Genomic DNA, 16,517 nt, shown 5'->3' with positions numbered 1-16,517 from the left:
TGATGGACTGTTGGGTACAAATCATCTTTAAATTGATTAGGTCATGGTCATTACAGTGAAAAAGAGCATTACCATGTGATCAGTGCTTTCCACAACCCAGCAATCTAAATGAAGATCAAAGCTCAGGAAACTAAAAGCCTATGAAAAGCAAGATGAAATGCAATGTGCCATGTTAAATATTTGAAAACTCTTTTGTCAAATGATTATTGATGAAATAATAAGATCAGAGCCGGAATTCATCACACAAAATCAGTTTTAAGTAGTCATGGGAAAGTATCTTACTGTCACAAGGTGAAACTAGAACTATGGTTGATATGGGGAGTGGGCTACAGATTTAAACACTGATGAAATGAGGATGATCAAAGGTATACTAAAAATTAATAAATATGGGAAATCATATTGAAAATCAGCTAAGCATCAAGAATGGGAAAATAATTAGATATTACAGGGAATGGCATAGGCCAGTACAGGTTGTTAGCACAGGAGCTTGAGATAAAGGGTAAGTGAGAAATGGAAAAATAAATCAGAGGAGTAAGAACAAGGTAAGGCAGAGCAAATGGGAATGTTGCAAAAAGCAATGGTATGAAACTTGGCATAGAATTGTGAACTGTGGAAGTTGATTGTATATAATCAATGTACATTCCTTGGCATCACATAATCAATTTAAGTACACAGATTATCAGTTGCTTTTACTATTTACTCTCATTTATCAATCAAGTCTAAGATTGATTTTCAGTAGTTTGATGGGTTTTTTAAAATTTGTTTTGGTGATCTAGATCACACCAACTAAGCAATTAAGCTTTTAAGTTTTTACTGTGAATCATAAAATTGTTCACTTATGTTAGAAAATGCTATCTATACTCCAAAATATGAAGTAGTGTGAGTCCTGTCCCTGTAGGTCCTCAGAGGTGTCAGAACCCAAACCAAAAAAGGACTACATTTCATCCCGTTTGAAGGTACTTCTCTTTCTATTATATTTTTTTATATTTTTTTTCTGATTTCCTGGAAAGAACTTAGATTTATTGGTCTTACCCATGGAAATGTTTCAATGAATTGTCATCAGATTTCCTTTCCTCCATTCTTCTGATAATATGTCTGATTTCAGTGAGGGTTTGCATCTCTCAGTTAATAGCTCTATTCCTTCAGGATTCTTCAGTGTAACCTGGTTTTGATGCATTTTTTTATGCTTCTTCTACTGATTTGTTCTAAGACATTTCTACTGTTTCTTCAGTTTGACCCACCTCTCCTAGTTGCCCCTGCAAAGCACTGTGTGGTAAAAGATATCTAAACAAGCTCACGAGTGCAAAACATTCATTCATCTGTACCCCTCCAAGTGTGCTTTGTTGCACCCCTATGACCCCAAATTCTCCTGTTTCTCATGCTCTTGATTCTAGCCAGTAGCAGGTTGCAGCTATTCTATCATGTTCTATACTTCTAATGTGCCAGTACTAAATGCTGTGTTTTGGCATGGATGTGATTTGCTCTCTAGGAGATTTTTAAAAATAATCATAATAATTTAATAATCAAGACTCTCTTGGAGTCTTTTTTTAATAATCGTGATCACTACATCAGTATCACTTTGATCCAAGTCCAATTGTGTACTCAGGAAACAGTCAAGCATTGCTTCTCCTTTTCTGAGTGTTAGTTGTTCCAAGAAAATATAGTTTAAGCGGTATAAAATTGTTTCTTATGTGCTGTTGTGACATTTACTCCATATGTAGAAAGGTAAAACTCCTCTTCCATTATTAGTCCTCTACACTCACACCCTTTTCCCAGCAGCTCCTCTGGATAGTTAGGAAAGTAATAATAAAAATAACAATAGCAAAAAAATAGTAATCCTTTTCAATTTGGGCATTCAAAATTCAGCCTTCAATGTTTCTTACTGACACTGTTAATTTTTGTGTCCTATTTGACTCTTGGCTTTCTCTAATATGTAAATACACCTTCACAGATATCCCTACTACTATATCATTCCTATATAATTAGTTCTCCTTCAATATTATCATGCATCACATTTTGGACTTTTCACCAACATTTTTAGCTATGTTATTATCACATAGAGCTAAGCATTTAAGACTACCACCTTATTTTTAGGCTCTTGAAAAGTATTTGAAATTATGATCTTGAATTGATAATTTCTTTTTACAGACCTGGTTAACAAGTTTTATATTTTTTTGGCACTGTAATTCACTGTCTTCTGTTAGATGTTTATCAACTTTTATGCTAAACTTTATTTAAAAATGTTATCTTTAGTTTAATGACTTAATCCCTTAAATATCTTTTAACATATTATGTTGTTCTCCTTCACATCTGTTGGCTTTTTTTAGTCTTAAAAAGCTGTTCTGTGTTGATTTTAATTTCAGTTGTGAACAAATTGTTTTTGTTGTGCAGTGAGACATTTCTTTCTTTGTAGGCTCATCTACCCCAAGCTTTCCCAAGTCATAATAAATTAAACCCACTCTATCTATTATTGTTTCCTGTATTATGCCTTGAATAACTCAATGGGACCTGCCTTCCTTATTTTGTCCTAGTCAAGACACAAGAAGCACCTCAGAAAATTGCTCTCAGAGAGATCTAAGGCTTGAACTGCCTCGTAGTAGTTTTGCTTTTTGCCTTGAGCGACTTTTGCATCTGGTTCCTTCTCATTGCACTGTAATCCCTTCTCACAGCCCAAAAACTTATGATTTTATTGTTCTCTACCCTGACTGTAGTTCCTGTTGCATCTGAGTTTGCCAGATGCAAACTGGCATTTTAATTTACTTATTTTTAGCTTGTTCCAGCATACACTTAGCATAATATGCATGGGCAGAAAAGCTTATGGTAGGGTGTTTTCCACCTGTGATTTTTATGTAAAATGATATTTTGCTGTCTGTCCAACTTGGGATATGAGCCAACAATGGAGATACCATCCCTTGACTTAGTTGTGTTTATTGCTACCATAATAATTTGTTGATTACATGGGTTTTATTTTTCCTTCCAGGTTAGTTGCCAACTAAATGAATTTAGTTCACCAGGAAGATGGTAACATAGAAAGTGGATAAATAGAAAGATCAAGAAAATCTTTGGGGGAGTGTGAGAAAGCTCTAGAAGATTGTGACAACTGAGGTCTGAGACCCAGGAGTTAACTGGCAATACCGAGAGTCAAGCTAGGCAGACAAGCTCAGGTTCAGGGGGCATCTTAGCACAAATGAAATGATTTTTTATGGCTGCTTAAGTGAAGCTTCTGTTAAAGCCTTGGCAACAGCCCAAAGTAAGTCTGTGTTGAAGAGATTTAACTGCAGTTGGAACAAATAATCCTTATGCAACAACTGAGTCAGTGCTGAGGAAGGAGTGCGTGTTTTTCACTTGTGTATACAAGAAAGAAAGGAAAAATCTCTCATCTTTTGCACATCCAGGAAAAGCATTCAGGATGTCAATACCTTGTTGTTTGTCTTGAATCTCACTTGCAGTGCTGCATCACAGGGCTTCTGTATGGTAAAAGTACGCATAAGAAGTTTGAGATTGCTTTCCTGAGATCATGAACTCTTAACCTGCGAGTTTTGTTTGCCGGGAGGCAAACTACTTTGCCAGCTTAAATCCCTCTGACACATGGTGTGTTTCTGCCAGTGTTCTTCAGGCAAGCATTCTCTTGCATTGTGAGGTCTGTGCAATAGAGATAAGCCTGGCCTCACACTCCTGACCAAGCCTGAAAAGACATTTTTTCATCAAGAAAGAAGGGATTATTCTAAATTGCAATCCAGACTGCATCTCAATCTGGAAGCTTGAACCTAACTCTAGCTTACATCTACTGACCCTTGCAATAGCCAAAAAGATTTATGTTTCTTCAGGACAAGTAAGGTCGATGGTTCATTTTCCTGGCTTTTCTTCTGAGAGTTCCTGACCATAAGAGGCATCTGTTCATAACAAAGCTTCACTTGCACATGTGGCCTTTCTGGCCACTATCAGAATGTCACTGCCACTGGTCAGTGCCTCTGGTGCTTTGTTTCTGAGTGTTTTGTTGTGAACTGGTTATTGAACTTTTCCTGCCGCTGCCAAGAGATCTGTGCTCGTGAAACTTGTGACACAGATGGATGTCTGTCACCTGTGCACTGGGGAAGCAGTGAGCCCAGCAGACCATGAGGGATCAGAGTGCTCAAATGTGCTGTGACAGCTGGGTAGGGTGATGGCTGTGGCCCTGTGCTCTGGCTGACAGGATGAGGAGCTCTGCAGTATGTAAGGGATTTTTCTGCCTTCATAAACAAAACCTTGAGACACAATCTTTGTACTGCCTTGGGACTTAAAACATTTGAGTTTCAATTCTTTGTCTGTCTTTTTGTTAGTGTTAACATAAATCAGTATCATTAATGTGGTTTGCATTTCATGTGTGTACATGGCATCACCTTGCCAAGACCCACAAGTAAGTTTTATAGCAACAGCTAAGTATTTCATTTTTGAAATCTGAAAAACTTCTAGTGAAATTAATCACAGCATAGCCTTCTAAATTTGATATAATTCAATATGAATCAGATTTAATACTCAAGAGGATGAATCAAGGCATTGCTAATAGGATACAGAATCTTTAGACTCCCATCTGAAAATCAGTGCTACGTAGAGATTAGTGAGGTGGTTTCTGAGAATTGGATCTGACAATATCTTTGCAGTGTCTCTGGCAATACCTGGAGTGGATACATTCTGCAGTTCACTCTACAAGTCTTCATTATTCATATTCAGCAACTGGTGTGAAAACCCTGCATGAAAATCAGGGCATAAGCTGGGATGGTGCACCCAGCTTTGTAGGGGAACGACTGAAATGCTGAACCTCAGAGCACTTTGCAGGGGGCATAGGTTAGCCTGTGACTGTAGATAAGACATCTTCAAATTAGCTCACGAGCTCAGGTGGTTGCAAGAATGGTTGCACTGACATGTCATCTTCGTTGCTGATCACAGTTTGTAGAGCCCTGGGCAGATGGGAACTTCGCAGAAATTTTTGCAGTTCTTCCATGGATGAAAGGAGGTTCTCTTGGGCATCAGCTTAATGACTTCTGTAGACATTCCAATGGTTTTGGAAATAACCAAGAATAGTATGTAGAAAGATAGCAAAGGAGTGAAGAAAAAGGTTCTTGTCAGTGAACATATTTTTACTATTTTGGTTTCTAATATTTTACTATTTTTACTATTTTTAAACTATATTTTTACTATTTTGGTTTCTACAGGTATTCAGCCATCACTACAGTACGTAAATTACTTCCAGCAATATCTTAACATGTGCAAATAATCTCAGTTAGGAGTAGCTTTTCCTTCTTTCATATTCTTTTCAACTTGAAACCTCAGGATATATTTCTTTAAGGAAAAAAAATTGGTATGAGGTTTGTGTAAAAAGTGTACATAATTTTTTTCTTTCATATCATTATATATGAATGTGTAGATATAAAATACTACATCTCTCTATTACAAAGACTATATGTTATAGGTTACTCTATTTTATATATATATGTTTATATATTACCTTTTTGGAGCCAATAATGAGGAGATTCTGCAGATTATGAGAAGGAGATTCCATTTAAGGTAGTGATCAAATGCAATGGAAAATTTAATATATGGAGCAAAGACAGCACCGAAGCAAATGTCTTCTTATCTTCATGACCAGTATGTCAGCTGAGGCTGCAGGCTGGATATTTGTTGAAAGAAAGCAGAAAAATTATGCTTTGCTTCTGAGATAGGAATGCTTCAAGACTTTTGAAGAGTACAAAAGAATTACAGCTTTGTATTAATGTGGTTCTGAAGCCAGAAGAAAGGAAGGTGCTCTCTAACTGTTGCAGCACAGCCATGAAGTATCTTTTCCATAGTGCTGTCCTAGAGAAACTGATTGCTTGTGGCTTGGATGGATTTGCACTTTGCTGGATAAAAACTACTGATTGAGCCCAGAGAGTGGTGGTGAACAGAGTTAAATCCAGTTGGCAACTGGTCACAGGTGATGTCCCCCAGGGATCAGTGTTGGGGCCAGTCCTGTTTAATTTCTTTATCAATGATCTGGATGAGGGGATCAACTGCACCCTCAGTAAGTTTGCAGATGACACTAAGTGGGGCAGGAGTGTTGATCTGCTGGAGGACATGGTGGCTTTAGAGAGGGATCTGAACAGGCTGGAATGATGGGAAAAGGCCAATTGTGTGAGGTTCAACAAGGTGAAGTGCTGGGTTCTGCACTTGGGTCAGAACAACCCCATTGAACACTGCAGGCTTAGGGAAGAGCAGCTGGAAACCTGCCTGGTGGAAAAGGACCTGGAGGTGCTGCTTGACATCCAGCTGAACACGAGCCAGTGTGTGTCCAGGTGGCCAAGCAGGCCCATGGCATCCTGGCCTGTATCAGAAATAGTGTGGCCAGCAGGAGCAGGGCAGTGATTGTCACCCTGTGCTCAGCACTGGTGAGGGCACACTTTGAGTGCTCTGTCCAGTTCTGGGCCACTCACTTCAAAAAGAACATTGAGGTGCTAGAGCAGGTCCAGAGAAGAGCAATGGAGCTGAGGAAGGGTCTGGAGCACAAGTCCTGTGAGGAACCTTTGAGGGAGTTGGGGGTGTTTAGCCTGGAGAACAGGAGGCTCAGGGGGGTTCTTATCACTCTCTACAGCTGCCTGAAAGGAGGTTGTAGCCAGGTGGGGGTTGGCTCCTTCTCCTGGTAACGAGCAACAAGATGAGAGGAAAGAGTCCAAGTTGCATTACGGGAGGTTTAGATTACACATTAAGAAACTGTTTTCACTAAAAGGGTTGCCAAGCTTTGGAACAGGGTGACCAGGAAATGGTTGAGTCACCATCCCTGGAGGTGTTTAAAAGACTTGTAGATGTGACACTAAGGGAGATGGTTTAGTGGTGGACTTGGCAATGTTGGGATAACAGTTGGAGTCAGTAATCTTAAAAGACTTATCCAACCTAAATGTTGGCTCTGTGATTCTGTTATGTACATGGATACCTAACTTCTTTCATGGACATTTGTTTAGGATGTGAATGGAAAAACAAAGAATGACTAATCCTTTGGGGTTTCAGTAGGTGTATGCTTTGTGTGTCTTTGCCTAACAGAGGCAATACTAGGAAAAAAACCCAAAACTTCAAGGGTTGGAAAATGGCCAAGCAGGATGAGGACACTTGTCAACTGCTTGTGGTATGTGAAGGGGAGATCTTCTGCAGTTTTCTAGAAGACCTACTAATCTTCTCTATCTGTGTGTAGTTTTCTGTGTGCTCTATTTTGTACAACAAATGCCCAGTGTAACAGGAATCCAATCCCAGCTATCTCCAATTCTATTAAAAACTCTAGTTGTAGAAGACTGGAGCCCAGAATGGATTCTAAGGGCACAAATGAACATCTGCTTTTATGTTGTCTTTCTTAAAATCTTCTTTCAAAAAAATCAGAATTGTATTTGACACACGAAGGAGCATTTCTCTTCTTTCCCAATGCCCTCCTCTGCCACCAAAACCATAGTGTAAGTACCAGAGTGTGGGTGAATTTGCACACTTAACACCTTTGAAAAGATGTTGGGTGGTTTCCCACCAACATCGTGTTCTCTTCTACCCTTAAACTTTAAAGGTAAGATATGGTTATTTATCTCACCTCTCTTTTGGGCCCTTGAGAAAAGATGAGAGAATAGATTTTTGTACAATCTGATCCTCAGATGAGCCTGATAGGTTCAGCTGCCAGAGTTTAGTCACTGACTCAAATAAGTCACCTATTGAGGTAGAGTTTGTTGCCCAATTTCACAGTTTACTCAAGCTGTTACTTTGCTTGTTTACATAATCTGTCTAAACCTTGTTGTGGAAGAAAGCCTGAAAATGTGTAACAAATAGCTGGATAGATTAGAAAATATAGTATTTATTTTTAATTCAAAATATTTCAAGCAAAAAAATTCTACCTTGCTAAAGAGCCTGATCCGTTGGCTTTGCATACTTCAAGAGTGTCACATGGAATGTAGGTACAGATACATGACCTGAAAACTTTATGTGAAAAGCAGTGTAATAGTGAGATGGCCAACATGGTTCTGTAGCTGCATGTGGCGTACAGTGCCAGGTTTACATCATTCAAACATAAGGAGACTGAGCTGACATGGAGTTCTTGAACTAAAGTTGGGTTTGTGGATGTGGAATCAGGGAAGGAAACATAGGCTGTGAAAATATTCTTTCCAAGCTGGCCAAGAAAGTCACCCTTTGGGTCTGAGATACTTGGATGTGTCCTGTGAGGATTTTTAAACATGTAATTGAAAGAGGAGAAAGACTGGTCATCTCTCATCAGAAAATATGCTTTCCCCATGTTGCCTAACTTCTCCTTTTGGCAATGCATATTCTCACTGCTTCAATTTGTATTTCAGTAATGTTTCTGTCCCTGTATAGAACCACTTCTCAGGCAAAGCTGGAGGCTGCTTCTGATAATAGTCTGCAAGCTTTGTGCTTTTTATTTGGGAGGAGGCCAAAGGTAATGATGATTCTGCTGTGGTAAGAGCCAGTTTCCAGGGAGATGAAAAACCTCAGTTTCCAATGAATGATCAGCCCAGTTTTTGTTCAGATGTCTGCTCCACTTGTCCAGCTCCTGGAGGAGAGCAGACAGGCAAAATCCTTACTTCTTTGCTTAGCAGGAAGGGCAGGAAGGTGCAGAAGAATCCCAGTAGATGTACTCCCTTGTGCCCCTCCCGCCTCATGTCACCCTGCAGGAACATCAATGTTTGGTCAATTTTTACAATGCTAAGACTTGAAAGGGAGGAGTATGGATCACAAAGCAGGAACTGAAGGTATGAAACCTGGGAAAAAGGTGGTGGTCAGGCTCTTTTTGCCTGGAAATTACTTGGAATGAGAATAAGGCTCCCTAGAAAAGGCTGGAAGTAAGCAACTGCCACTCCCATCTTCAAGGAAAAAAAAAAATAATCTGGAGCAGATAAATAATCTACAGACTGGTCAGTGTCACCCTGATCCCTGGCAGCATGAGGGCATGAATAACTGTGAAAACTGTTTCCAGACACTTGAAAGACAAGGAGGTGATTAGGAAAGTAAACATGGATTTATAAAGGAGAAATTCTACCCGGCCCAAACTGATAGTCTTCCATGGTGAGCTGACTGGCTTGTGGATGAGGGAAAAGCAACACTGTTGTTTATTTTGACTTCAGCAAGGCTTTTGACATTGTTCCCTAAAATCCTTAAGGCAAAATGGTGATGGATAATTGAGGTAATCAGACAGCACAGCCGATTGGAAACTGGCTGTACCAGAGGGCTCAGAGGGCAGCTGTGGCACAAAGTCCAGCTGGAAGCTGGTCACTAGTGGAGTATTTTAAAGGTCAAAACTGGGTCCAGAACTGTTTAAGACTTCACTCATTATCTGAGGGATGTGACAAAGTATAGATCCTCAGCAAATTTGCAGAGAATAGACCAGAGGGATGTGTTCCTACTCAAAAGAATTTCAACAGGCTGTGGAAATAGGCAGGAACCTCATGAAGTTCTACAAAGGTAGGAGCAAAGTCTTGCATCTGGAGATGAATAACACCATGCATCAGCTGTGTTGGGGGTGACTGGCTGAAAAACAAGTTTTCAGTAAAGGGCCTGGGGGCTCTGTTGAACACCTAGTTGAATATGAGCCAGTAATGTGTCCCTGTAGCAAAGGAGACCAACAATAACCTGAGCTGCTGTAGGAGGAGTTTTGGCAGCAAGTAGAGGGAGGTGGCTCTTCCCCTTTACTCAGCACTGGTGAGACACATCTCCAGTGATTTGTCCAGGTCTGGTCTCCCCCATACAAGAGAGAAATTGACATACCGGGGAGTAAGAAAGGGGAGTAAGAAAGGTTGAGTCAGACTCTTCTCAGTGATGACAAGAAAAAGACACGAGAGACAGCGGGCAAAAATTAAAATGCAGAGAATTCCACTCAAATCTAAGGGGAAAAGAATTTTATGGTTAACTGCAGACTGGAACCAGGTTGGCCAGAGGGGCCATCTTTGGTGATAGTCAAAACTCAGCACAATATCCTGTGCAACCTGTTCCAGGTGACTGCATTGACCTGGATGACATCTGTAGATGTTTTCTTCCCACCTCTCTACCATTTCTGTGATCTTTTCAATCAATGTGGAGTCAGCTGTCCCAATTGTCAAAGTCTGAAAATCCCATACAAAAACATCTTGCTATTTCAATGTCAGTGATATTTTTTGTGTGAGGGTAACTCATATTTTTTTAACCTTTGGGGTTGTCACTAAAAACTAAGTATAGATGTGCTTTGATGATGAAGCCTGGCAACTCAGAAATGGTTTCTTTTCTTCAAGTATAAATAAAGATAGAACCTTACCAACTGTTTAGCTGGCTGTTGAAACTCCTTCGTTTTTGGGAGTGTCTGCAGACATGAGAATATTTTGCTTGGGGGATCCACTAAATGCCTGAACTTCTAGGACATTTAAACCCTGGTGAATATACCTAAAGAAAAAATAGCCTTCACTTTACCCATGCAAGGTGGGGCTGTAAATGGGCTATTGCCCTGTTGGAAATGAATCTTGCTATCAGTTTTTGGCAGTTTTCATAAAATCACAACTCCATGTTGCTGGTTTCTTATGAAAAAAAGTACAGAGAGTGACACAGAAATTGCCACTGGATGACCATATCAAGTGCACTAAATACACATCCATGATGGCCAGTGCTTTGGTTTGAGTTTTTAGGCTATGCTTCTGTCCTCAGGCAGGACGGTATAGCAGACCTCAGAACCAGTCCTCTCATAAGCTGTATTTCCCAAAAGGTACCTAAATCTTGTTCTTAATTATGCATTTTGGCAGCAGGAACACAATTTCCATTGAATTCAACACAGATCAGCACAACATATTTTAAAACCTCCTGGTGCAATTAGAATTGTATTAAGGTTATAAAATCCATTGCCAGGACACAGGAGCTAAAGAAAATGCCAGCAGCAGGAACAGGTTGTGACAATGGCGACATGTGACATCTTTTCTTCCTGCTGTTACTCCTTGTGTCCCTGACTACTAGCATCTCAATTATTTAGTGTCACATGCCAAATACTGATAGAAGTGTTGCAAGAAACTGTGGAGGTAAAGTTTGGAATCCTCATTATAACAAGAATGATTAGGTAAGCTTTCTGTATTTTTGCCTGCAGCATTATTTGCCTTGAACAATGTCTGTCATCTTTCCTTTTGGTGATGCTCTCATTGTTTGATTAGGCACTGAAACCCACTGATTACAGCAAATAACGTGGAAAAGCTCCTAGATATGTGCCAGTCTTCATTTTGCTATAAGTAATGAGTAGTCAGGAAGTCAAAATGTTTGTTTTGTTGTTTTTTCCTCCTTCTCAAAGAGTCTGTTTCATTGGATTCTGATTAATGTTTCTAAGTTTGGAGCCAAGAATAAATCAGGAAGAAAGATCATAACTGGAGGGATGCCAATCCATCTACAGGTAATTTGTCTACTCTGTGAACAAAGGTGTTTATGGTCATGACTAGTAATGGCATTCTTAGTGATCTTTTCTACTTGAACAGACAACTTAATTAATTTACAGTATTCTGAACCCAAGTAAGTGGTGGATATCTCATCAGTAAACCATGCTTTAGTGTTTTCTGAGGCACCATATCATGTCAGAGCAGGATTTAGCCATGTTCTGAGAAAGTGTCCCATTTAGAAAAGGGTGAATTTGCACATGATTATTCTGCTCTCAGGGATCTCACCTAAACTTTAGGCTACGTAGCTCAGTGGCCTTGAGAAACTTTATCTTCTTTGATTCACCAGAAGGATGATATTGCCTCCCTACAGACCTACAAAACCTTTTTTATTCTACTCCCTTTAAAACCTCCACTGTTCCTCAAGTTCTTTTTTTCCCAACATAATCCTTAACATAGAAATTCTCTCTTCATTTACATACTCCACCCAAAGGCCTTTGTGCTCTCCTTTCTAGCCCATCGCTCTTTAAGCAGCTGTCATTAAGTTAAATTTACATACACCCCATCATTCATAGCTCCTTAACTTGCAGCATGTGTTTGCAGCAGCAGATGGAAGTAGGAAGAAAAATCACCTGTGCTGCCAGGTTTCATTTCCCAAGGCAGAGAGTGGCTATAGATCAGGAAGAAATAAGGAGATTTAATAGGAGAATGCACGCTAACTTTGCTGTGTGGTGGAGGATGCTTGAACATCTCTAAATAAGCTGTACCTCTTGAGTTCTGCTCCGTGATCAGTCCCAGGGACAGCTTCCTTTGTTGCTCTGTGTCAGTCAGCTCCCATGGGCAGTTTGTGCAGGACTGGGGATACCCATTAGCCAGAGACAACACTGACATGGACATGGAGACAATCTCTGCCTTTCTGCAGTGGACAGTCTTGCCCCTCAAAATTTAAAAAGAGTTTTTTCTTAAAATCTGTGAAGAGAAGTATTCCATATACCACAAAACTCCTGGTTTCTGCTTCAGTTACGGATGCACCTTGCTCCACAATTAATGCCCTTTATCATTTTTTTGGAATTACAAAGCTTCCCAGATCCAGTCTTCTCTGGATTCCTGCTTGTGAATAGGTGACATGGGTGCTTAGTGGGGAGGGAGAGCACTCCCTGACATAGCACAGAGTTCACTGGCTGGATGTGATGAAAAACCTGACTTACACATGTTTGAGAGCCAGGCTGCCTAGAGAATCCTGCTCCCTGACATTCCCTTACAATCCTGTGCTGCTCCTGCTGTTCTGTCAGCACACCTGATCACACAGCTGGCTGGAGAACAGCTTTGGGCTGGATCCTTTCCATGCTCTGGGTCTCTGACAACCTTGTTAGCAATTGTGTCGGCAGTACAGGGATATGACCAGGTGGCCTGGGGGGGAAGGGCTATTCAGCCAATAATACTGCTGGAGATAAAGGTTGACCTGGCCTTTAATAGGCAAAAACAGAGCAAAGGAGACCATTGTCAGTACACAGAACACTGTGAGAGTTGAAAAGTCTTTTGGCAGAAGGAAAGTGACACTGGCAGTTTGAGCTTTGCATGCAGAGTATCCATACGTGTGGTAAGAAACAGTGAATTTGGAAGTGTTGGACATGGAAGACCTACACTGTCAATGGAATTTATGGCTCCCTTCAAAGCCAGGCATGGGATCCAGTCAGCCCACATGTACTACTTCCCAAAACCAGTACTGATTGCTTCAGTACCTGGCCTGAGTAAGAGCTACTTATATGCAAATGTTTGTAGCCACTGTGTTTACTAATGTCCAAATTGTGGCAGGGTTCAATGAATGAAGATACCTCACAATATGCATAAAGGGACATGAGATTGTTGGACAGAGAGAGGTTTTACCTCTCATCCAGCCAAGAAATCGCTGACAGGCCAGTCGAGTACAACAAATAGTAATTGGTCCCTTAAAGAAACATCTCCTTTTCCTTCCTCTGTTTTAATCCTCCTCCTATTATCTGTTGGGTGAGACAGAATGAAAGAAATTTGATAGGCATCTGGGAACAGGGTGGAATATGGATCGAGCTAGAGAACCTCAAAAGAGAGGCTGGCTGAAAAAACTCTTGAGTTAACATGAAGATGATTTAAAATGAGTCGGGGATACTAATAGTCAACCTTTCAAATGGGATCAGAATAGTGTCAAACTTTTCTTTCATTTTACTTTTATATTTTATAAAGTTTTGAAACTGGGTTGTTTATTTTGTGGATTGAAAATAAATCACCTTGGAGATAAAGTGTATTTCACTTTACCCTGCTTTGAAGGTGATTTTAAGCTAACTGATTAACACAAGGCATTTCTCATCCACAGGTGAGGTTAATCTTTCAGTCAAAGCCCTGGAATGCTTGAAGAATCACCCAGCTCCCTTATATATCTCTCCAGGGTCAGGTACCTGCCAGCAGCAAGGGCAGGTTGGCACAGAACCATGTGAGCCTGTTGCAGGGCTGACACTGGAATAGCTGGGTCTGGGAGAAGTGTCATCTGGGATGATATGTAACTAGGAAGGCTGCCCAGCCTGTGACAGGTCAGCAAAAAGTGCCTCCATCCCCTTTCTCTGGGCAATGTGAAACTCTCTGTTCTGTCACTACATCCCCAGCATCCATCCCACAGCTCTAGCAGGTGGTGTGCCAGTGCAGAGCAATGCCAGGAGACTTCTCTTGCTAATGTGGGTGAAAGTGGAAGTAACACTGCCCTGCCGAGCAGAGCTGGCAGCTGGAATGAGTCAGAGCAGTCAGTTTTAGCCTCCCAGGACAGGCAGCAATGCTTAGTTCTGCCTCCCTGATGCCTTCTTTGCTGACTTAATGTCTTCAGCATCTGATAAAGTGTGAAGGGAGTTAGATTATTTCTCACTCTTGCACGTTGGGGCATTTTAAGAGGAAGTCATTACTCAGGCACATTTCTGCAGTTTGCAGTTTTGCTGTCCCTAGTGTCTTGAAGGTGGGGGCAGATGTGTTCACTGCTTACCTGTAACGCCCCCAGTGAAGAAGCAAGGAGATTGAGACTTTGCTGAGAGGACACTGAGAAGAATCAGAGTATTTCCAAGTGCAGAAGAGAACTTGACCAAGTGTTAAACACATTGGCCCCGGAAGTTGGTTTTGGATGAGTCAGCAGTGTTTGCTGAAGGACTCCTTCTGAAATTCCATAAGTTTGCTCAGGATTTGGTCTAATAATAGATCCTTGATGAGGGCCATGGTAGAAACTTGATTTCCAGATGCCTTACCATGTCTATAAATTAGGCCATTAGCCTGCTACTCCAAATTTCCTCCTGCCGTTTGTAAGTAACACAGTACTACAGGGTCTAATGTAATATGATATGGAATGTTTTGAAGCAGATTTAAATGGAAAATGAAGTGATGGTCCTGCGTGTAAGGGCTGATGTAATAGAAAAAAAAGAATTCTTCTTGTCTAATGAATTTCCTGGAAAATATATTGCCAATTACCCTCAGCTCTCTCTGCTAAAAGCCACCAAATAACAGATGTGGTTATTTAAAGAGCTGCCAGCACAGGGCAGAGGGAAAGAAAGGAATGGAAAATAAGAGCCACCTTCGATGCATTAAAAAGTAGAAATAAAGAGAAGGCTGTTACTGACACAGACTGACTGCTGGAGAAACCATGTTTCAAATATCATCTTTACATAGGTGACTCTCCAGAGGTTTCTGGCAGGTCCTTCATCCCCTCAGTTAGCAGTTCACTAACACTGAAAAGGTAAAAAGGTATTTGAAACTCTGGTATTCTGTTTCTGGGATCCTTCACATCAAAACCATTGAACAAAAATGAGTTTGGAATTTGCTTTGTTTCTTTTCAAACAGTGCTTCTGAATCTTGCACATGTCTGTTGATAGTCTTTGCAAGATGAGATGAACCAGAGTTTTTTCCCCAGAAAAAAATTCTGCAGTTTTTTACCAGCACTGAATGAGGTTTTCCTGGAAAGTAATCTACATAATATCTTGGAAAGGAGAATTATCTTTAGTAACTGTCACCCTGCAACAGATGAACTGAGTTTATAAGAAATGTATAAGCAAGGGGCAAAAAGCAGTGCACATTCTGCTCTGTATAAGCAAGGGGCAAAAAGCAGTGCACATTCTGCTCTGCATTGCCCCTCTGTTGCCCGAACTCTCCATTAGAGCTGTGTTGTTAATCTCATGTTTTAATCATCAGTTAATCATCAGTTTTACTGATAAAGGATAGATTTCTGAATAAAATCAATTCATATTTGGTCCTCAACCCTGACCTCATATTAATTCTGTATGTGTTACATTAGTGGACTTTGTGGTGTAACCACGAATTTGATGGGTTAGGCAGGTTTGATTATTCTTGTTCAGGGCATTAAGCACAATATGAAAGACCAGCTATGAAAACTAAGTACAGACAGAATTGGATATGGTTGATCTGGTTTTACTTGCTGAGTGACATTTCCAGTATAAAAAAAGAAAATTATAGTTTAAAGATGCCATTATGAAGTTGCTGCAGCTTGAAAATGAAGAAACCCTTAATGCAATAAGTAGGCACTATGGCATTCAGTAAAATAAAGAAGTCTCTTGCCTTTAACCTTACGGATAAAATCAGCATCCTTGGATGCTGTGTGAATTCAGCTTTTTCATAGAAACAGCACAGGGCTTTGACTCAACTTCTGGAAAGTTTCATGATCCTTATATCTATAGAGGAAGCTGTGGTCCTTTAACAACTGTGTTACTTCTCTATAAATAGTCTGAGCTTTTTCTAAATTTATTCTCTTGCACAATAGTCTTGGGGTTTTTTTTATTCACCTCAATCTATCTCAGTCCTTGGGAACCAAGTGTGTTTGACAACTGTCTATCATTGTAGGAGGTAGACCTTTACCTAAATGAATTTGGAATTCTTTTGTGTAATGCTTGGGAAATGAAAGTTTGCTCTAATACAATGTGCTGACCTGCAGAAAAAATGGTTCAGTTTTGTAGGAGGTCCTAGGTTGAGTAACTCGTCTCAAAAACAGCACTTAGATTGCTTTCAAAAGTCTCCTGTTTCAAATATTTCATGATTGTGAGAGACATTTATTTATTTCTCTCAATTCATTCCAGCTCTGAGCAGCAGCCTTGTCTGAATGAATAACACTTGCATTTGACCATG

Source organism: Melozone crissalis, unplaced genomic scaffold (assembly GCF_028551555.1).
Source record: "Melozone crissalis strain CALT ecotype California unplaced genomic scaffold, PUWL_Pcris_2 ptg000016l_1, whole genome shotgun sequence".
Taxonomy (NCBI): domain Eukaryota; kingdom Metazoa; phylum Chordata; class Aves; order Passeriformes; family Passerellidae; genus Melozone; species Melozone crissalis.
The sequence above is the reverse complement of the archived record's forward strand: the minus strand, read 5'-3'. Positions refer to the sequence as shown.